At 47.2% G+C, this 24,363-nt stretch overlaps 2 non-coding genes and 1 pseudogene across 2 annotated transcripts; all 3 read right to left on the bottom strand.

Moving 5' to 3' along the window:
* Positions 1–13,932: 13,932 nt before the first annotated feature.
* LOC149221944 (25S ribosomal RNA) lies at positions 13,933–17,339 on the bottom strand. The gene has a single exon (XR_016249969.1). It is a non-coding gene; the product is annotated as a 25S ribosomal RNA (ribosomal RNA).
* A 247-nt stretch (positions 17,340–17,586) lies between these two features.
* LOC149221943 (5.8S ribosomal RNA) lies at positions 17,587–17,740 on the bottom strand. The gene has a single exon (XR_016249772.1). It is a non-coding gene; the product is annotated as a 5.8S ribosomal RNA (ribosomal RNA).
* Positions 17,741–18,707: 967 nt separating this feature from the next.
* On the bottom strand, positions 18,708–20,519 carry LOC149221942 (18S ribosomal RNA; annotated as a pseudogene).
* Between the last annotated feature and the right edge of the window lie 3,844 nt (positions 20,520–24,363).

The raw sequence follows: 24,363 nt of genomic DNA, 5'->3' as shown, positions 1-24,363 counted from the left end.
GTGTGGCACCACCAAACACTTTCTTTTCACCAATACTTATGTTCATGGACTACACCTAACCATTAGTCTACTTATTTTATGTTTCTTAGCCAAGTATTATTATTGTTCCTTTATACTAATGAACACTTATACACATTCATTATCATCAGCAATTATAAATGAAGAACACAATTGCACAGTATAAAGGGAGGGGAAACTCCTTAAACAATGAGTCTACCCGAATTCAATATATTATTCAACTTTACAATGTTTTCAAGTATACTTGGGAAACACCAAGTTTCATACTTAGACAAATTACAAAGGTAAGACCTTCGTGTGCCAACCAAGTTCCTTGCTCATGTTGGGCGGGTGCGCCCTCACATAGACCGCCAACCGCACTCCTCAGCCAAACTTTGTCCAACATGTTCACCCTTGCACGATGGGTGGGAGACCTCACTCAAGTCACTTGTTCACCCTTGCACAACAGGCATGCAACCTCGCTCGAGTCACCTGTTTACCTCTGCACAATGGGTGGGCAACCTCACCCGAGTCACCCGTGTCTCCTCCATCGAACGGCGGGCGCCTTTCCTCACCTGCACCTTCACCCAATACAAAAATCGTGCTTCACCATGTGTGCTTGCCCAAGAGTAGGTGCATTAAACTTGTGCCTCTTTTGCGAGCTGCTACACCTCTTCAGACTTCTTGTATCATCGAAAGACTTGCGTTCAAATGATGCCTTTCTAAGCTCCATCCTTCATTTACTTATATGAGTGGTTGGGTGAGTCGAGCTGCCCAAGCCAACTCATCCACCACGTGCCAAACACCCTCACATAACACAAATACATAAGGCCGGCCGTCAACCTTTCGCCCAGATTTCTATTCTATGTGAGTCGGCCCATGGGTATGCCAAACGTGTCTCCACGCTATATATTCTCCGACACTCAACCATCCATGCACATTTTTACCATGTAAATTCGCACACTTTGGCTCAAGTTGATCGCACTTCACATGGTTGGAGTCAACCGAACCAAAAGTCCTTACACACCCAAAATAGTTTACACAGTCGCCTTTGCCCAACCCGCCCAAACGATTTTACACGGACGCCCTCACCTGACCCACCCAAATGAGTTTACATGGATGCCCTCGCCCAACCCTCCCAAACGAGTTTACACGGACGCCCTCACCCGACCCGCCTGAATGACTTGACACGGATGCCCTCAAATGACCAGCCCGAACGAGTTCACACGGATGCCCTCACTCGACTCACCTGAACAAGTTGACACAGACACCCTCAAACCACTCCCCCGAATGAGTTTACATGGGTGCCCACACGACTGTAATGAAGGGATAAGGGAGAGCTGGGCAAATGAGCTACATGAATGTGCAAAAAGCTAACCTTGGGTCACAACTTAACATTTTTTATATGGGCTCGTTCGCTCGGGCGCACCCTCGCTCGGCCTGCCCTGTAAGGACCTGCGGTCCATGCGATGGTTAGGGCGACTCCACTATGCCAAGGACTTGTGCAAAATGCATTCGAAATGAACTAAGAGGCAAGTTTATATGATGTTGGGTGAGTTGAGAAGGTGGTCTCATGAGTTGGGCGGGCCGACCCTCCACTCGGGCGAAGGCAACATGTTGAACGAGTTAGCTTGGGCATTGGGCATGGGTCTACCAGGTGACATAACTTGCCACCCACCCATATATATTGGTGGAGCATTTGTGGAGACAATCCATCAATCATTCGGAAAACACGAGTTCAATCAAGGAGATCTGTGGTGCATGGATGAGCTCACATGATGGGCAGAACTCGGGTGAAAAACTCGCGTAGGAAACTCGGGTGAGAAACTCGGGCAAAAAATTCGTGTAGGGAACTCGTGCAGAAAACTCGGGTGAGGTCAAACTCGGGCAAGGGCGAACTCAGGCGAGGTCGTTTAGGCAGAACTCGGGCGAGGTCGTCGGGCAAAAAAATCGGGTCAGGTCGTCAGGCAGAAAACTTGGTGAGGTCATTCGAGCGAACCGAGCGAGGTTGTTGGGCAACCCAGGCAAAGTCATTCGGGCGAACCAAGTGAGGTCGTCCAGTGACCCAGGTGAAGTAATTCAGGTGAACTGGGTGAGGTTTTCGGGTGACTTGGGTGAAGTTGTGTGGCGACTCGGGTGAATGAGTTTGGGTGGACGAGTTGGGTGAATGGGTGGACGTGCGGACGAGCGACCAGGTGAGGGCGTGCCGTGCATGCCGAAATGAAGAATTGTGCGGATGGGCAACCAGGGTAGGGTGGTTCATGCATGACGAAATGGTGGAAATGGTGAAGTGTTGGAGTTGTGAATGGAGGTGTGGCTCGTGCGGAGGTGCCCGTGTGTGGCGACTTGGTTACGATGAGGCGTGACCAAGTTGGGCAAATGACATGATCATGCGATGAGGTGAACGAATGGTTGGTGAGTCATGTGGCAACCGTGCGGAGGTGCCGACGAGATGGGAAATCGAGTTTTCCGAAGTTGGAAATTTGGCTAAGTGTAAATTTGGGGTTTCCAAATATTTAACGTGTACTTATAAAAGAAGATTATATATATTGATTCGGGCAGACTCATATTGCAGGGAGTTTCCCCTCCCTTTATTCTATTGTGCAATTGTATATGTGTTAATTGTTGTTGATGATGAATATGTATGGGTTTTCATTTGTATAAAGGACAAAGATAATACTTGATAATGAAAAATAAACGAAGTATGGAATGTTAGGCATATTCTACAATCGTAAGTATTGGTGAAAAGAAAATGGTTGGTAGCGCCGCACCTCGGTATAATGCGATTGGAAGAGTACTACCAGTGTAGGGGAGTGACATGCCTGAATAATTTCACATAGACACCCTCCCCTGACCCGCTCGAACGACCCGCCTGAATGAGTTGACACAGACTCCCTCAAACGACCCGCCCGAACAAGTTTACATGGGCACCCAAACGACCGTAATGAAGGGACAAGGGAGAGCCTGGCAAATGAGTTGCACGAGCGTGCACAAAGCCAACCTTGGGTCACAACTTAACATTTTTGATCTGGGCTCGTTTGCCCAGGCACACCCTTGCCTGACCCGCCCGAATGAGTTTACACAGACGCCCTCGCTTGACCCACTCAAACGAGTTACATGCATGCCCTCGCCTGACATGCTAGAATCACCTGCCCGAATGAGTTGACACGATGCCCTCAAATGACCCGCCCAAACGAGTTTACGTGTGTGCCCACATGACCGAAACAAAGGAACAAGGGAGAGTCAGGCAAATGATCTGCACAAATGTGCACAAAGGCCACCCCGAGTCATAACTTAGCATTTTTTATATAGGCTTGTGTGCCCGGGCGCGCCCTCACCCGACCCGTCCGAACGAGTTTACACAGATACCCTCGGCCAACCCCCCCGAACGAGTTTACACAGATGCCATCGCCCAACATGCCCGAATGAGTTTACACAAACGCCCTCGCCCGACTCGCTCGAATGACTCGCCTGAACGAGTTTACACGGATTCCCTCGCTCGACCCGCCCAAACAAGTTTAGACGAACACCCTCGCTCGACCTGCCCGAACGAGTTTACATGTATGCCCTCGCCCAACTAGCCTGAATGAGTTTACATAGACGCCCTCGCCTGACCTACCTGAACGAGTTTACACGAATGCCCTCGCCCAACCCGTTCGAACGAGTTTACACGGATGCCCTCGCTCGACCTACTAGAACGAGTTTACACGAACGCCCTCGCCCGACCCGCTCGAACGAGTTTACATGGACACCCTCCCCCAACCCGCCTGAACAAGTTTACATGGACACCCTCAAATGACCCACCCGAAGGAGTTTACACAGACGCCCTCAAATGACCCTCCCAAACGAGTTTACATGGGTGCCCACACGACCGAAAAGAAGGCACAAGGGAGGGAAAAGCAAATAAGCTGCATGAACATGCACAAAGCCCACCACAGGTCATAACTTAGCATTTTTGATATGGGCTCGTGTGCCCCAGTGTGCACTGAATGACCCAACCAAATGAGTTTACATGAGCACCCTAGAATGACCCGCCTGAACGAGTTTACACGAGCGCCCTAGAATGACCCGCCCGAAAGAGTTTACATGGACGCCCTCGAACAAACCGCCCGAACGAGTTTACATGGACGCCCTCAAATGACCCGCCCGAACGAGTTTACATCTATGCCCTCGAACGACCCACCCGAACGAGTTTACACTGATGTCCTCGAACGACCTGCCCGAACGAGTTTACACAGATGCCCTCAAATGTCCTTCCCGGACAAGTTTACACAAACGCCATCAAATGATCCCCCCGAACGAGTTTACATGGGCGCTCACACTATCAAAACGAAGGCACAAGGGAGAGTCGGGAAAACGAGCTGAACGAACATGCATAAAGCCCACTCTGGGTCACAAATTAGCATTTTTTATACGGTCTTGTGTGCTAGGGTGCGCCCTCACACTGAACGACAGGACTGAACGAGTTTATGCAGGCGCCCTCAAACAACCCTCCCGAATGATTTTACATGGCAAATGACTTGCCTGAACAAGTTTACATGGAAAACGACCCGCCCGAATGAGTTTACATGGGTGCCCTCAACTGACCTGCCGAAATGAGTTTACACGTGTGACCTCAAAAGACCCGCCTGAGTTTACACAGGCACCCTCAAATGACCTGCCCCAATGAGTTTACATGGAAAACGGCTCGCTCAAACGAGTTTTTACACAGCAAATGACCTGCACGAACACGTTTACATGGGCTATGACACATGACCAAAACTAAGGCACAAGGGAGAGTTGGGTAAACGGGCAGCAAGATTGTGCACAAAGCCCACCCCCGGTCACAACTTAGCATTTTTTATACGGCCACATGTGCCTTGGGCACCCTCACACGACACAACACGACCCAACCTGACTTGACTCGACCCGTCCCAACGCGTTTGCATGGGCACCCACACACGACACGTCCCAACCCACCCGAACGAAATTTGGGGTTTCCATGGGCGCACGACCCGAACGAAATTTGTGGTTTTCGTGGGTGCATGACCCAAACGAAGGCACGAGGGAGCGTCGGCCAAATGGGTTGCACGAACGTGCAAAAGACACATGGGTGGTCACAACTTAACGTTTTTGGCACAACCACGTGTGCCCGCGCACCCACACACAGCACGACACGACTCGACCGGATTGAGCGAGCCGACCTGACTTGCTGGAACACATTTACATGGGCACCCACACACGACACGACATGACCCGACCAGAAAAAAATTTGGGGTTTCCTTGTATGCACAACCTGAACGAAATTTAGGGTTTCCATGGGTGCACGACCCGAAAGAAGGCACAAGGGAATGTCAGGAAAATGGGCCACACAAACGTGTAGAAGGCACACGGGGGGTCATGACTAAGCATTTTTGGCACTACCACGTGTGCTCGAGCACCCACGCATGGCATGACCCAACCCGCCTGAACGAAATTTGGGGTTTCCATGGGTGCACAACCTGAGCAAAGGCATGAGGGAGCATCGGGCAAATAAGTCGCACGAACGTGCAGAAGGCACATGGGTGGTCACATCATAGCACTTTTTGCATGGCCACATGTTCCCGAGCACCCACACATAGCACGACATGACCCGACCCAACTCACCTGAACGCATTTGCACAGGCACACACATACGACACAACCCGACCCGCCCAAACGAAATTTGGGGTTTCCATGTGTGCACGATCCGAATGAAATTTGGGGTTTCCATGGGTGCACGACCCAAATGAAGGCCCAAGGGAGCATCGGGCAAACAGGTCGAACGAACATGCAGATGACACATGGGGTGACGACTTAGAATTTTTGGCACGGGCACTTGTGCTCGGGCACCCACACACGGCACGGCATGATCCGACCCACCCTGGGCGAGATGACCCAACCCGCTCGAATGAAATTTGGGGTTTCCATGCGTGCACGACCCAAACAAAGGAACGAGGGAGTGTTGGGAAAACAGGCCGCACGAATGTGCAGAAGGCACATGGGCGGTCATGACTTAGCATTTTTGGCATGCCCGCATGTGCCCGGGCACCCACACACGACACGGTAATGGATGACCTGTCCCTCTCGAAGGAAATTTGGGGTTTGAATGGGCACACGACCCGAACGAAGGCACGAGGGTAGGAATATCTTTGACTCTAATACATAAATGTACCTGGTGTAACATGCCCTTAAGGTCTTAAACATTTTCTTTTGACTCTTTATAACACTTTAACATGTGCTAGGCCTATTTCAATGAGCAAGAAACTCAATGATAAATATATATATATATATATATATATATATATTTCTTTTCCTGAATAAATACAAATATCAAAAGTACATTTATGAAGACTGAACCCAATTACACTTTCTTCAACACCCCCTCTTAACTAGGGAGGTATTCATAAATCATTACAAGGTGTTTGCCTATTTTTCAATCTTGAATAATTCACATAAGAGAAACCAGATTGGCAACCCATCTGTTATAGCACCATATTAGCCAACATTGTTCATAGCAAGGCCTTGACTAATAGCTTTATCTCTTATAAGATCAGAGCACAATGTTGGCTAGGCCAATGGCTTATAAACACCTTAGTCATTGTCTCTAAAGGTACATACCCACCAAGGTGTTCCCTGAGTATGACCTTCTAGGACAATTCTTGTCTTGGGTTTCCAACCCTCAAAGAATATCGTTCCTCTTACCTTCCTGTCTTGGATGCCCTACACATCCTCAAAGAGCATCAGATGCCAAATGATTACCCAATCCTACCATTATTTCTTCCCATGTGAAGACAAGAATGTTGTGTTTATCTCTTCCCCTTGATTTAGGAAGACATGCCCAAGTTTCCTCTGATAAGGAACTTTACCAAGCTCCTTTGTAGTTGGAAACTTGTTAGAACTCCCTCTTATCTAGGGACTTGTCCATTCATCAACAATGTCTTCTTCATGGGTCCTTCAACTGCTTGATCTCCTTCTTTCCTTCGAAGTCATGAAGTCTTTGTTTGAACTTCTTCTTGGCAGGGTATCGGCCATCGATCACTTTCCCTCCTGGTTTGTCATGTCATTGCTCCCTTCGTGGAAAGTGGCCTTCTTGATATATATCAGGTCCTTTTTGTCATCTAGCTACTCCTTTGTCACCTTGTCTATCCTTCATAACACTTATCACATGGATGCTTAGTTGTACATGCTTGTTCCCATACTTTGATTTAGTGGCCCTTCATGGCTTCAACGTGTTATTGCTTTAACATCAAATGGTACTTTCGTTGGATGGCCTCTTCATAATGACATATTTGTAGAGTTGAATCGGTTATCTGCACCTTACTATCTCCAAGGCCTTCGCAGGTGTCAAGGGTCCTTTATCTTTTTCTTCTTTTGTCATAGTTACCATGACTTCTTTCGAGAGATGTTGAGGAATCTTGTCAAATAGTTATTCTTTGTGACCGCGATGTTCTTCACATGCTTGATCTATTTCTTCATTTGCTTCTTCTTGGATTGATTAGTTAACCACCTTATACTCCTTATGGGATCACTTCTTCATGTTGACCTTTACTCCATTGTAGTACATGCCTCCCAGCGTATCGTTGGCGAAAGAGATCCTTTTATTCTTGATCGTGATTCTAGAAATTTTCCCATGACCCAATCAATATCTATGATGACATGACTTAAACTTTGATGCATACATACCTCATCTTGATTATGCTTTTATCATCTCGACTTTATTTGATAGTTCTCCTCAGTTGGTGTATCCTTTCTTGCTTCATCTGCTCTCGCCTATATATCATCCTTTCTTGAATCCCATAAATGGGACCCCCAATGAGACATATACCCCCTTTGAAAGAAGGCAGTAAGCAAAGAGGTTTACTTAGTCATATGAGGATCTTCCTTCTTTTGCTTCTTGTCGTCTTCTTTCACTTCTTGAGTTACATGAGCTTCTTCCCTTTTTCTCTTGTTGTTTTCTTAAGTTTAGGACAATCCCTTTTGTAGTGTCCATATTCTTTGCATCCAAATCATTGGACTTTGGACATGTAGTTGTCCCAACCAATTTGTTACTTTCCTTGCAAAAAGACAATGAGGTATACTCAGAAGGGGACATATACTTACTTGATAGAGTTTGAGATGTAGTGAACTTACTTTCTTCTTGAAGATTTGATGGCTTGACTTCCTTAGATCTTGATGTTCTTCAAGTTTCTTTCTTCAAATGGACTTTCTTGATGACTTGACTCGTAGTGTCATTCGTTTTTCAAGATTGTGTAGCTTGATGTAGGTCCCTCTTTGATTTGTTCTTCTTGTAGGTGCCTTTATACAAAGAATTTCTTCTTGCTTTGTAGTCTTCCATGATGAATGATTGATGGAAGACCTTCTTGTCCTTGATGTGATTGAGACTTCTTGGCTTGATGCTTCAACCTTCCAGATGCTCTTGAGATTCCCTTTCCTTGATGTGTCACCTTAGCTCCGATACCGCATTGAAGAATCTGGGGCAATGGGGTATAGCAAGATTCTTCTAGACTCGATCCCCTCGGGACCAAATTACATTCTCATCTGCTCTAGTAAAGTGGCAACCTCCGTTTGGAAGGGTCAAGCTGATTTGTCTCTTGACATTCTAACATCATGCGTTAAACTGTCCAGCAGGAAGTCACAATCATACATCATAAAATTGGATTCTATGTCGCTTTACGGGTTCCATGAATGAGTTATGTCTGACGATGGTAGGCCTGGTAGAGGAGTCACTACCAGGCATACAGCAAGTTGTTCCCACAGGGAGAGCAGGAAGTCACACCCAATATATGGGCTTGGATACTCTGCTAAAAATGGTGTACCCACCCAAGCTAGATTTGTGGGATACTCTGCTAAAAATGGTGTACCCACCCAAGCTAGATTTGTTCAAGGTGTTAGAATCAGGGAGAGCTAGAAGTCACACCCAATATATGGGTTAACTCTGGGGGCTCGAATGATAAGGAGAGGAAATACCAACTAAGCCGGTTGCAGTTGTGCTATTTGACTTCGTTTAACCTTATGCAGCTAGAGGTAGACCTGCTTTGATGCGCTTACTAATAATATCCAGATCAATTGATTGCTTCTGGGTCTCAAACTGGCGGGGATGCTACCTTTGCTTCCCCCGCCTTTCCTGGAACCAACCAAGCGAATGGGTGCTTACGGAATTGGGTCCACCCATACCTCCCACATCTGTGCCTACCGTACCCGTTACTCCTCAGCCACAAAACCTTGCCTGCCATAGATCGGATCGTAGCCACTACCCCCGTATCCCCGTGAGTAAAGCCCATTTGCTTGCCAAGTGATCGATCGTGCACAGCTAATACGTATTAACCCCTTGCTAGCGGGTTATGTCTGCCTGTTAATAATATTATATCCACCCGGTTATTAAACCAACCGCTTAAGATATCAAAGTTGCCGAGTCATTCCAGTTGTTAATACGTAGACAATAGATTGATTGCTGTGAGAGGAACAACAGACAGAAGTGATTACGAATGATTGATTGATGTTTGACTTCACCGCATTCCACATACATGGGAACATAAAAACAACCCAATATCTGGGATGTTACGATTCGATCCTCTTGCTTCTTATGATTGGCAAAATAGAGAATCTTAGGCAGGGGTGGGATGGTGAACCCATCGGTCGTTAATGGATTCTTGTGCGTGGAGTAGATGGGAAGGCGGTGACGAGGGGGCATCTGTTCCCGTGCCTGGATCAGCTAGGTATCGAACATAAGCAGGTACAATATATAGGTATATGATCCACCCATCCAAGAGTCTGGGTTCTTGCTTCGATCCCAGGGCATCATCAGACCATCAAAGAGAGAGAGGGACCCCGACCGACGGTTGAACGATCACTCAATTACCTATCCTCCCCCCTATAGAAATTCTAGGCCGATGCAACGATGAAACCGTGATGGGATAGCTAGACCAACAACTAATTTATATCCAGCGGGGGTAGGCCGTCCATGGGGGTCGGAACAACAGAAGGGAAAGCGGGGTCGGAATAAGCACTCTTTGTCCCGGATACGCTCGATAAGAATCGGATACAGTTCCACCTCTTTCATCAACTAGCCAGAGGATCACGGTCTAACCCTTCCACCACATTTAGAGAAACCTTGTTTTGATATTGACCGCTTAATGCCATAAAAGAGGAGGATCTTATGAAGAAAGATTTGTGAAGCTCTTTTACAATTTATCTTGTTATCTTAATCTTCTTCTCTTCTTATTAATGCATGTGTGTTTACTTCATCAAACTGGTGCCAAAAAACATAAGAACAAGAACACAAGATGTTGGATCTCTGCCAGGGAAAAACCTCTCTCTCTCAAAGAGGAAAACCCTTTCGTAAATTTCTCTTATTGAAGCTTCTTATTGGTCATTAATAATCCCTAGACCCTTGAAAATAATATCCTCCAAGGACAAGTCAAGTCCTTCCTCCTCTCTCCACTTTGTTTCTTTGACACTTCATTCCCCGACACTGTGTCCTTCTTTCAAATTTTTGATATTCCTTGGTGGACTAGCTCTAGAATAGATTCCAACCTTTGATCCTTAGTGAGATCCTTTACCAATGAAGAAAAATTCATTCTCTTGACCGACCGAGCCTTTTTCTTGATGTGAGGTTGCAAACTCAATGTACACCAAGTTTACTGCACCTGGGGCGATTTCCATTGTAACGAGACATGGAAACCCCATATTTTCTGAACTTGGGAGGCTTTCGACAAGGCGGGACATGGAATCCCCGGGTTCCCTGCAATTTGGTGACTTTTGTCGAGGAGGTACTAGGAGACCCCATGTCACACTCCTATCCTATTTGTAGTATTCCAACCACACATAAGCGGGTGCGGCATCACCTTACTTTCTCCTTTTACCAATACATGAGTACACGATCTTCGCCTACTTCAACACAGTCAATTTTCCAATAAGTGTTCTTAAAAATGCAGCGAAAATAACTTACAATAAATTTATCTTCTTCAATTATTCTTTCAACCCATCGTGTCGTGTGGTCGTGCTACACTGCTTGCAGCCTACACGACACAACTCCACACCTGAACTGCAAACCTTTCTGCCCGACTTTCCATTTCGTGGCGCCCAAACTCTGCCCGTCAGTGCGGTCCATAGTCAGGGCGCATGGCCCGCATGCAGTGCGGCCTGCTTGCCTGGACGGTAACCTACCCCATTCTGCCTGTCTGCACTACCAAGTCTAACCCACCTACTATAATCCGCCCAGTGGTGCGGCCCTCTTACCTGCGTCCTTCTCTTCTTTCCGTTTTCGCGCAAATCCTTACTTTGCACTTTTTCTGTGATGTGGAAGTTTGAATTCGATGTCCCTTCATTGAACGCCATCCTCCTTACTTACACGCATCCTTTTGCACAAGGGTCGTGTCTCTCAAGGATAAAAAGGGTCAACTCCATCAACATGCATGCCCAGCTGACCTACCACATAACCTTGACACACCCCATTCCACCACTTAACCGATTACAACACTTAGCCAATTCCCATCGCTGCATGTCACACACCTGCCTGCATCCTAACTCGTCTGCACATGGTCACCTCTTTCATCTGGGCACCCAACAAGGTCACTCACCTGCCTTCCATTGGTGATTCGCCCATCGTGCAGGTATCAAGGGCCGTGTGCCATGCCCAACACGGTGCCCCAGCTATGAGTGCACCCATCACCATTGTGCATAACTGAATGTCGTGCCAAGTCTTCACATATAACCGAATGCTCACCCGAGTCGCATATAACCAAACACGGGCACCCATACTACAGGTTCAATTTTTCGACTCTCTTGGGCACTCCCGACTCAAATACCTAACACCCTATCCCCCCCCCCCCCCCCACGTACGTGTTAGAGGTTTCCTGTGCAATGGGACATGGAAACCCTAGATTTCACACACTTGGGTAGCTGTAATCACGACGGGGTAGGGAAAACCTACTTTCCCTACACTTGGACGGCTCCTGTTGCAACGAGGCATGGAAACCCCAAGTTTTAGAGACAAACCAGGCAAGCGATTTCCACCCTGCTGCGAAATGGAAACCCCAAGTTCGCAAGACTTGCATGATTCTTCATCATTCCGCAACATGGAAACCATGAGTTCCATAAACTTGGGCGATTTCGGTCATGTTACGACATGGAAACACAAGTTCCCTGGACCGAGGTCACAGTTTTCACCCGGGCGGGAGATGGAGACCCTAGAGGTTCCCAGAATTAGGCGATTTCCATCATGCCATGAAACGGAAGCCCCCAAGTTCTATGGACTTGGGCGATTCTCTGTCATTCTGTGGCATGGAAACCCGAGTTCCCTACACTGAGGTCATGGTTTCTGTCATGGCAGGACATGGAAGACCTCGAGTTTCCCATAATTAGGTAGTTTCCATCATGCCACGGAATGGAAAGCCCCGTGTTCGGTAGACTTGTGTGGTCGTTCCCTATTGCGCGATGACATGGAAACCCGAACCTCCCCAAACTTGGGCAGTCGTTCCTTGTCACGCGATGACATGGAAACCCAAAGCTCCCCAATCTTGGGTGGCAGTTTTAGCCACGATGCGAGCGACATGGGAACCCCGTGTTTCCTAGACTTGGGTAGAAATTTTTGTCGTGACGTGAAATGGAAACCCCGTGCATCCACTGACTTTGGTAGTAGTTTCCATCGCGCTATGAAATGGACACCCCAAGTTACCCAGACTTTAGTGGCTTTTCGTCGCCCCACATCATGGAAATCTGAAGTTCCATAGACTCTCGGGCAATTTAGGGTGTGCTGCGACATGGAAACCCCATGTTTCCCAGACTTGGGTGGTTTCTGTCAGTGATTCCAGCTGCGCTGCAAAATGAAAACTCCGAGTTCCCCAGACCTGAGAAGCGGTTTCGAAACACCCCAAGTTCCGGAGACTTGTGAGCTAGTTTGCATCGTCATGGAAACCCCAAGTTCCCCGCATTGGGGAATTGTTGAAAACCCCGCATTTCCATCGTGTCGTAAAATGTGGAAACCCGCAGTTCCATCAAGGGCGGGACATGGAAACCCCAAGTTTCCCAGGCTTGGGTGCTACTAGTTTCAGTCATGGTATGACATGGAAAACCCAAGTTTCCAAGGCTTGGGCGCCGCTGGTTTCAGTCGTGGCAGGACATGGAAACCCCAAGTTTCCTAGGTTTGGGCACCACCAGTTTCGGTCGTGGTGTGACATGGAAACCCCAAGTTTCCCAGGCTTGGGTTCCAAGGCGTGACATGGAAACCCTGACTTTCCCCAGGCTTGGGCGCTGGCGGTTTCGGTCGTGGCATGACATGGAAACCCCAAGTTTCCCACGCTTGGGCACCAGGGCATGACATGGAAACCCCAAGTTTCCCCAGGCTTTGGCACCACAAGTTTCGGTCATGGCTCAACATGGAAACCCCAATTTTGCCCCGGATTGGGTGGTGGGGCGTGACTTGGAAACCAGAAATTTTGGGCATGGCATGGAAACCCCAAATTTTTTTGTGCCGGGCAGAAGCCCCAAATTTTAGGCACCAGGTGGAAACCCCAAATTTTGGGTGTGAGATGGAAACCCCAAATTTTTTTGCGCCAGGTGAAATGCCCAAATTTTAGGTGCTAGGTGCAAACCCCAAATTTTGGGGGCTGGGGTGCGGCATGGAAACCCCAATTCTTCCCATGCTTGGGTGCCTTTTTCGTCGCAACATGGAAACCCCAAATTTTGGGTGCTGGGGCACGACACAGAAACCCCAGAATTTTGGGTGCAGGGGCGTGACATGGAAACACCAAAATTTTGGGTGGCAGGGTGTGACATGGAAACCCCAATTTTTGTGAGCTTTGGCACCTTTTCCATCGCGGCGTGGAAACCCCTAATTTCCCACCCCCAAGCAATAAAAAATTGTCATCTGGAGGAAGAGGCAAAGGTGCGAGAGTGGGAGGGTTATTTGGATTTGTTTGTGACAAGAGCGAAGCTCTAAATCAAGGCGACCAAGGGCTGAATCTCAGTGGATAGTGGAAGCAAGGCCACTCTGCCACTTACAATACCCCATCGTGTATTTAAGTCATCTGCAAAGGATTCTTCTCAACGACCATTTGGAATTAAACTTCAAAGCTACCTCGACCAAGATGATTCACGATCACAGTTTGCAAATGACACGGGCCCCTGGGGGCAACAAAGCGATGCCCCTACTGCGGGTCAAGATACAGTCGAAGAGTGACATGCACCGATTCTAGTGTGGATTCTGACTTAGAGGCATTCAGTCATAATCCGACACACGGTAGCTTCACGCCACTGGCTTTTCAACCAAGCACATTGACCAATTGCGTGAATCAATGGTTCCTCTTGTACTAAGTTGAATTACTATTGTGGTGCTGTTCATTAGTAGGGTAAAACTAACTTGTCACATGACAGTCTAAACCCAGCTCACGTTCCCTATTGGTGGGTGAAAAATCCAACACTTGGTGAATTATGCTTTACAATGATAGGAAGAACCGACATTGAAGGATCAAAAAGCAATGTCACTATGAACACTTGGCTGTCACAAGCCAGTTATCCGTGTGGTAACTTTTCTGACACCTCTAGCTTCAAATTCTAAAAATCTAAAGGATCGATAGGAAACACTTTCATAGTTTGTATTCATACTAAAAATAAAAATCAAATGAGCTTTTACCCTTTTGTTCCACATGAGATTTCTGTTCTCGTTGAGCTCATCTTAGGACACCTACGTTATCTTTTAATAGATATGCTGCCCCAACCAAACTCCCCACTTGACAATGTCTTCCACCCAGATCGACTCGCTGAAATGTACCTTAAGGCCAAAAATAGGGGCAATGCCCAATCTCCGCCCCACGAAATAATTAAAATAACATTAAAAGTAGTGGTATTTCACTTGCATCAAAAATGGCTGCCACTTATTCTACACCTCTCAAGTCATTTCACAAAGTCGGACTAGAGTCAAGCTCAACAAGGTCTTCTTTCCCTGCTGATTTTGCCAAGCCCATTCCCTTGGCTATGGTTTCACTAGATAGTATATAGGGATAGTGGGAATCTTGTTAATCCATTCATGTGCATCACTAATTAGATGATGAGGCATTTGGCTACCTTAAGAGAGTCATAGTTACTCCCGCCATTTACCCGCGCTTGGTTGAATTTCTTCACTTTGACATTCAGAGCACTGGGTAGAAATCACATTGTGTCAGCATCCGAAGGGACCATTGTAATGCTTTGTTTTAATTAAACAATCAGATTCCCCTTGTCTATACTATTTTTGAGTCGATTGTTCGACACCTAGGGAAAAGCCCTTGGCAGGGGGCATTTTATGCCCATAGCCCAATCGGCGCGTGACTGTCCACCCTCACCGCAAGAGCAACTCACCTAGACTTCCAAAAACCCACGAGTTGAGGGCATGGACCCCTAGGCCTAGCCCTCAGAGCCAATCCTTTTCTTGAAGTTACAGATCCATTTTGCTGACTTCCCTTACCTACATTGTTCTATTGACCAGAGGTTGTTCACCTTGGAGACCTGATGCGGTTATGAGTACAATCGGGCATGAATGGTACTTGGTCCTCCAGATTTTCAAGGGTCACCAAGGGTGCACTAAACACCGAAAGACATGCGGTGCTCTTCCAGCTTCTGGACCCTATCTCCAGGTGAACCGATTACAGGGTGGGAAAGCTATTAAAACAAAAGATAACTCCTCCCAGGGCCCCCGACGACATCTCCGGATTTCCTAACATTGCCACCTGCCGCCATGTCCTGGTTCGGGAATATTAACCCGATTCCTTTTCGATGCTCATGCAGAGTGCACCCTGATACAAGGCTTCCCCATCTCTTAGGATCGACTAACCCATGTCCAAGTGTTGTTCACATGGAAACTTTCCCCACTTCAGTCTTCAAAGTTCTCATTTGAATATTTGCTACTACCACCTAGATCTGCATCGGGGGCTGATCCACCAAAACTCATGCTCGAGGTTTCTCAATGACCCCCCTGTCCTCCTACTCGTTGGAGCCAGACAATTGCTTTTTCGGTCGAGTATAGTTTGTGCGCTTCAGTACCATCCATTTTCGGGGCAAGTTGATTCAGCAGGTGAGTTGTTACACACTCCTTAGCAGATTTCGACTTCCATGACCATCATCCTGTTGTCTTAATCAACCAACACCCTTTGTGGGATCTAGGTTAGCACATAATTCGGCACCGTAACTTGACTTTTGGTTCATCCCGCATCACCAGTTCTACTTACCAAAAGTGGCCCACTTGGAGTTCTCGATTCCACGACACGGCTCAATGGAGCAGCCACACCCTCTTACCTATTTAAAGTTTGAGAATAAGTCGAGGGCATTATGCCCCCGATGCCTCTAATTATTTGCTTTACTCGATAAAACTCACGCGTGAGCTCCAGCTATCCTGAGGGAAACTTCCGAGGAAACGAGCTACTAGATGGCTTGATTAGTCTTTCGCCCCTATACCCAAGTCAGACAAATGATTTGCATGTCAGTATCGCTACGAGCCTCCACCAGAGTTTCCTTTGGCTTCGCCCTACTCAAGCATAGTTCACCATCTTTCGGGTCCCAACAGGTGTGCTCGCACTCGAACCCTTCACATAAGCTCAAGGTCAGTTGACGATGCACCCCCCATAGAGGGGATCTCGCTCGTCAGCTTCCTTGCGCCTTGCAGGTTTTCAAACCCGCCGACTCGCACACATGTTAGACTCCTTGGTCCATGTTTCAAGATGGGTCAAATTGAAAGCCCGCCAACCAACACCACGAGCATGCAGGTGCACACGGCCCACCACAAGGGCACATGCTTCATTCCTCGACCACCGCATTTGTAAACTGACAGGTAGTAATCCACCCACGCTCGTGATGATGCAGCAGCCCATGTTGGTTTGCACCTCAAGTCGAGTGGCAGACCAGCCTGAGCTATTCCACATCCTACCAAGATGCATTGATAGCCTCCATTCTCTTCCCTTCCAGCAATTTCAAGCACTCTTTAACTCTCTTTTCAAAGTCCTTTTCATCTTTCCCTCACGGCACTTGTTCGCTATCAGTCTCTCACCTGTATTTAGCCTTGGATGGAATTTACCACCCAATTAGGGCTGCATTCCCAAATAACCCGACTCGCCGAAATGCCTCGTGATGCGGCAGGGTCCCGGCCTAACGGGGCAGTTACCCTCTCAGGCACCCCCTTCCAAGGGACTTGGCCCAGGTCTGCCGCTGAGGATGCTTCTATAGACTACAATTCAGGCGATGCTGCTGCCCAATTTTCATGCTGGGATCTTCTCAGTTCGCTCATCACTACTAGGGGAATCCTTGTAAGTTTCTTTTCCTCTGCTTAATTATATGCTTAAACCCAGCGGATGTTCTTGCCTAAGCTAAGGTCACAAAGTTGGAGCTAAATCTGCCCTACCCAATGGGAGGACAAGGGAGAGAAAAGCAAGTTCTAGTGATGCCACACAAAGCCTGCATTAGCTAACGCCCACTGCCCATCCAAGGGGACAAGATCACTGCTCACCAACGCACGCCATGAAACATCGCTCGAGGTATTTCAGCCAACTACACCACATTGGGCATGGACGACTAGCTCTGCTGCTCCCTAGCATATTGAAGGGAGCTCGATTGAATGGGATGCGATGACCAGATAGACATGCCCTAGACCGAGGCCTCGGGCACGAATTTCATTCAAAAACTCAATGATTCACGAGATTCTGCAATTCACACTAAGTATCAAATCTCGCTACGTTCTTCATCATAAAAAGAGTCGAGATATCCGTTTCCGAGAGTCATTTCCATGTATTACTAAAAAATCGACCACAACGCTGAATAAGGGCACCCGCCCACAACAAATGTAAGTTTAAGTGCCAAAAGGAGGAAAAGGAAGAAAAACACATGAAAGAAGGAGAAACAAAGGTGTCTACCCCGCTCATAAAAGGAGGCTCAAATAGAGAACAATCTTCCCAAGCCCGACGCCCTCATAAAAAGGGGGGAAATGCATGGAACAACAATCGAGAAGAACTAGGGTGGCCACCCTGAGAGCTCACACTACTTTTAATCCTTCCCGAACACCAGTCCACAACAATTCCCCCTTTTCTCTGTAAAGCTAAGGACCGAAAGGAAGAAGGGAAGAAAAAAAGGTGAAATAAATAGAGATCAAAGGTGGCTACTGGCTCACTAGGGTGGCCAGCCCAATGAGTTGAACTACTCTTCATCCATCCCATACTGACCCCACCCCAAAAATTCCCCTCATGGAAGGTTTGAGCTACCAGGCTCGTGCGCAACCACTCCCTCGACCCAACCACCAGCGAAAAAGCTCACCCAAGCAACGCATCAACAACTGTCACCTTTTCGAGAGAACCAACTATGGAAGCCCACACCCTTGGCCCATGCCTTCCAATGAACAAAAGACCGAGCACCGCCGCTACGAATGAGTCTAAATTTATCCATCATATTTCCCAAGCACCTCAACTGCAGCAACCATGCCTGGCCGAACAGATCGTTGGAAGGGATCCCAAGAAACAAGCTTCTGAAACCATTACGGAAACACATCGGGGGAAAGAAAAACTAAGGATGGGTGGGACAAGCACAATCATGGCTTGCAGGCACACACATGAAAAGACAAGCATTACCACAAGACAAGCAACCAATAATGTTCGAGCCAAACACCAAACCTGCTCCCCTAGAGACACACCACACAGTCACACATTGCAATTGAAACCCAACCAACCCAAATCAAAAAAGAAAACCCCTGCTATCAATGATCCTACGTAGGTTCACCTACGGTAACCTTGTTACGACTTCTCCTTCCTCTAAACGATAAGGTTCAATGAACTTCTCACAACATCGATGGCGACGAACCACCATCGTTGATGCAATCCGAACACTTCACCGGATCATTCAATCGGTAGGAACAACGGGCGGTGTGTACAAAGGGCAAGGATGTAGTCAACATGAGTTGATGATATGCGCTTACTAGGAATTCCTCGTTGAAGACCAATAATTGCAATGATTTATCCCCATCACGATGTAATTTGAGAAGATTTCCTGATCCTCTCGAACCATGAAGAAAAACTCATTGGCTGCATCAGTGTAGCACGCGTGTGGCCTAGAACATCTAAGGGCATCACAGACCTATTATTTCCTCAAACCTCCATGGCCTAAATGGCCATAGTCCCTCTAAGAACGTAGCCGTAAAGGGGAACCTCCATGTAGCTAGTTAGCATGCTAAGGTCTCATTCATTATCAGAATTAACCAGACAAATCGCTCAACCAACTAAGATCGGCCATGCAACACCATCCATAGAATCAAGAAAGAGCTCTCAATCTGTTAATCCTTACTATTTCTGGACCTGGTAAGTTTCCCCGTGTTGAGTCGAATTAAGCCGTAGGCTCCACTCCTGGTGGTGCCCTTCCATCAATTCCTTTAATTTTCAGCCTTGCAACCATACTCTGCATGGAAACCAAACACTCTAATTTCTCAGAAGGTGCTGGTAGAGTCCTTAGAGCAACATTCACTGATCCCTGGTCAGCATCATTTATGGTTGAGACTAGGATGGTATATGATCGTCTTCAAGCCCCCAACTTTCATTCTTGATTAATGAAAACATCCTTGGCAAATGCTTTTGCAGTGGTCTGTCTTTCATAAATCCAAGAATTTCACCTCTAACAATGAAATATGAATGCCCCCAATAGTCCCTATTAATCATTACTCTGGTCTCGAAGGCCAACACAGTAGGACCAGACTCCTATCATGTTATTCCATGCTAATGTATTCAGAGCATAAGCTTTCTTTGAGCACTCTAATTTTTTCAAAGTCATAGTGTCGGAGCCATGACCTAGCTAATTAAGGCTAGCAGCACGCCGCCGACAAAAGGGATGGAAGGGCAAGTGCACACCGAGTAGGCGGACCGACCTTTACGACCCAAGATCCAACTACGAGCTTTTTAACTACAACAACTTAAATATACGATATTGGAGCTGGAATTACCATGGATGCTTGCACCAAACTTTCCCTTCAATGGATCCTCATTAAGGGAATTAGATTGTACTCATTCCAATTACCAGACTCGATGAGCCCAGTATTGTTATTTATTGTCACTACCTCCCAATGTCAGGATTGGGTAATTTGTGCACCTGCTGCCTTCCTTGGATGTGGTAGCCGCTTCTCAAGCTCCCTCTCCGGATTCGAACCCTAATTCTCCATCACCTATCACTACCATGGTAGGCCTCTATCCTACCATCTAAAGTTGATAGGGAAAAAATTTGAATGAAGCATCACCATCACAAGGGCTATGCGATCCATCGAGTTATCATGATTCACCAGAGAAGTGGGCAAGCCTGCGCTGGCCTTTTATCTAAAAAATGCATCCCTTCCAAAGAGTCAGGACTTGGTGCACGCATTAGCTCTAGAATTACTATGATTATCTGAGTAGTATGGTACCATTGAAAATAATATAACTGATTTAATGAGCCATCCGTAGTCTCACAGTCTGAATTAGTTCATACTTAGACATGCATGGCTTAATCTTTGAGACAAGCATATGACTACTGGTAGGATCAACCAGATATCACCCGCCCACTTCAAAGGACATTCTGGGAGCTCTCTTACCAAGAGCCAACCTGAACACCCATCAAGTTAAAAAGATGTCAAAATATCATGTAAATCTTGTATTCCTTGCACCTCTTGCATCCCAAGAAGGAAGCACACGCAACATGCCAAGGACATGGCAAACAAATGGGTAGCCCTGCCGAGCTAAAATGAACCGAGGCCACTCTGTATTTTGCGACCATGCCCCAACCAACAAGAAAATGATCAATCACTCACCCATTCCCTTAGAAATGCCTCCAAAAGCCTCCACGCCCTACACCAAGGCCACCTAGGAGTCCACCTGGGTAGCAGCAATGGTGGACCTTGATCTTCTGATCGCCTACGATAACCTTGATGCAAAGGAAATAAATTGAGAATGACAAACCATGCAACCTCTATATTATAAATGAGCCCCAACCCTTCCCACCCTGCACTGAGGCCACCTACGAATCCACCCGGACAGCAGCAACGATGGACCTTGATCTCCTGATTGCCTGTGGCAGCCTCGATGTGAAGGAAGAGGAAGGAAATAAAAAGAGGACAATCGACTGCAAATCCTATCATAGAGAGGCCATACAAACCTCCCTGCCCCTCACCGATGCCACCTAGGAGTCCACCTGGACAACAACAACAGTGGACCTCGATCGAATGATCTCCTGTGGCAACCTCGACACAAAGGTAAGAGAAGGAAATAATACAAGACAAACAGAGCCGAGAACCTCTCCCTTATAAATGCCACCCAACCCTCCCCTCCCCGCATAGAGGCCACCTAGGAGTCCACCCAAACAGTAGGCTGCAACAATGATGGACCTCGATTGCATGATTGCCTGCGGCAGCCTTAATGTAAAGGAAATAGAAGGAAATAAAACAATACCAACCAATCCCACAACCTCTCTTAGAAATGCCCCTCGACCCTCCCCACCACGCACCGAGGCCACCTAGAAGTCCACCCGGACAGCAGCAATGGTGGACCTCGATCACTTGACCACTTGTGGCAACCATGATGTGAAGGCAAAGGAAGGAAATAAATGCAAATCAAGAGGCTTGCTACACAATACAAGAACATATGCAAATAGGAGGAGGGATCGGGAAGCTCCGCACCCCACGCACCCTACGTATAGGTAACCTAGGAGATTTCCCACAGCTTTACCAACTAGAAAATGAATAATTTTCACCTACAACGACCTCCAAGCAAGTGAGGGAGGTCAAATAATTCGACCTCAAAATCCTTCTTCCAAATAGCCACCACCATCGACATAGCAATCCTCCTCCCCATTGGACCACGAGCGCATAGATAATTGAAACAACAAATTCCCCCCAACCCTCCCCTCCCCGCACAGAGGCCACCTAGGAGTCCACCCAGACAGCAGCAATGATGGAACTCGATCACATGACGGCCTGCAACAACCTCAATGCAAAGGAAACAGAAGGAAATAAAACAAGATCAACCGAGCTTGTAACCTCTCTTAGAAATGCCCCACGACCCTCCCCGTTGCGCATCGAGGCCACCTAGGAGTCCACCCGGACAACAGCAATGGTGGACCTCGATCACTTGATCGCCTGCAGCAACCAAGATGTGAAGGCAAAGGAAGGAACTAAATGCAAATCAAGAGGCTCTCTACACAATACAAGAACATATCCAAATAGGAGGAGGGATCGGGCAGCTTTGCACCCACACACCCTATGTACAAGCAACCTAGGAGATTGACCACATCTTTACCAACTGGACAACGAATAATTTTCACCTACAGTGACCTCCATGCAAAGGAGGGAGGCTGAAGTGTTAAACCTAGAAATCCTTCTTCCAGATAGCCCCCACCATCGACATAGCAAGCCTCCTCCCCAGTGGACCACAAGTGCATACACAATTGAAACAAAAAATGCCCATAAATGTTGTGACTTAACATTTCCAACCACAAAAGCCTGCCATGCATGAAAGATGCAAGGAAAAAGCCAACCACTTGATCAAACATATGGGCCAACACATCTATCAAAACCTCAAAGCCAACACAACCATGGACGATGTGCACTTTGAAAGGAACGCCAACCCTTAATTTTACAATAAGGAGAATAGTGACTCACGTCGCCCGACGGAAAAAGCAAGCAAGAGGGAGGGTAGGTGGTTTATAGCCAAAGCCCTTCCACGTCCCTCTTAAATGTGTGCATCTCAACCGACAATGCCAACACAGAAAGAGTACAAGCACAAGAAACTGGCACCATAAATAGCTGAACAATGAAGAGGCTAGCCATCATAGGGAGCCACACCACAACAACCCATACAACTCCAAGAACTTAGAGCAGAAGGGGAATTGTTCACATATGCCTCCCAGGACAAGCATGGCCAACATTACCGCTCATGTGCTACTGAGTGGGTATGGAGAGAAGATGAAAATTGGCCACCCTACAAATGACCCAAGGCCATTCTTGAGGCAAACCCGAAACCAACTCAATTACCAACCCACCTTTCACACAAAACGCAAAGCCCACCCCACCAAATAGGGAGGAGGTGAAAAATATAAAGAGGAGCCAATTTCAATGGAGCCACACATGGCTACCCAGCCCAATCAAAATTTTCTATTTGCAACAACCGAGGGGCATGATAGCGACATAGGCACGACAAAGTTTTGGGGTTTCCATCTGGGACCTCAACAATGAAGGCTCAAAGGAGTGCTGAGAAAACTTTTAACATTTTTATTGTTTGAATGGGCAAGAGGGATGGGGACAAGCATGGCCAACATTACTGCTCATGTTCTACTGAGTGGGGATGAGAGAAGACGAAAACTGACCACCCTACAAATGACCCAAGGCCATTGTTCAGGAAAACTTGACAAAACAACTTAATTACCAAACCACCTTTCACACGGAAAGAAAAACTATCACTTGTAACATTTGGATGGAGACGAGGAACCAGGACGAGCCAGGGAGCCACACCACAACAACCCATACAACTCCAATAAGTTAGAGAGAAAAAGGGGAATTTTTCACATATGCCTCCTGAGATGAGCATGCCCAACATTACCGCTCATGTGCTACCAAGTGGGGATGGAGAGAAGATGAAAGTCGGCCACTCTACAAATGACCCAAGGCCATCATTCAGGTAAACCCAAAAACACAACTCAATTACCAACCCAAATTTCACATGAAAAGAAAAACTGTCACTTGTATCATTTGGATGGGCACGAGGGGACTAGGACAAGCCAAAGAGCCACACCACAACAACCCATACAACTCCAAGAACTTAGAGAGCAGAAGGGGAATTGTTCACATATGCCTCCAGGGATGAGCATGGCCAACATTAATGCTCATGTGCTACCGAGTGGGGATGAAGAGAAGATGAAAATCAACCACCCCACAAATGACCCAAGGCCATCATTTAGGAAAATTTGAAAACAAAACTCGATTACCAACCTACCTTTCACATGGAAAGAAAACCTATCACTCGTATAATTTGGAGGGGCACGAGGGGACCAAGATGAGCCCAAGAGCCACACCACAATAGCCCATAAAACTCCAAGAACTTAGAGAGTAGAAGGGGAATTTCTCACATATTCCTCCTAGAATGAGCATGGCCAAGATTACCGCTCATGTGCTACTGAGTGGGGATGGAGAGAAGATGAAAATATGCCACCCTACAAATAACCCAAGGCCATCGTTCAGGCAAGCCTGAAAAAACGACTCAATTACCAACCCACCTTTCACACAAAGAGAAAACTTGTAACTCGTATCATTTGGATGGGCACGAGGGGACGAGGATGGGCCCAGGAGCCACACCACAACATCCCATACAACTCCAAGAACATGGAGAGTAGAATGGGAATTGTTCA

The sequence above is a fragment of the Pinus tabuliformis genome, chromosome Q (genome assembly GCF_031772625.1).
Source record: "Pinus tabuliformis cultivar Carrire ecotype Pingquan chromosome Q, CPIR1, whole genome shotgun sequence".
Taxonomy (NCBI): domain Eukaryota; kingdom Viridiplantae; phylum Streptophyta; class Pinopsida; order Pinales; family Pinaceae; genus Pinus; species Pinus tabuliformis.
This window is presented reverse-complemented; position numbering and strand designations above follow the sequence as displayed.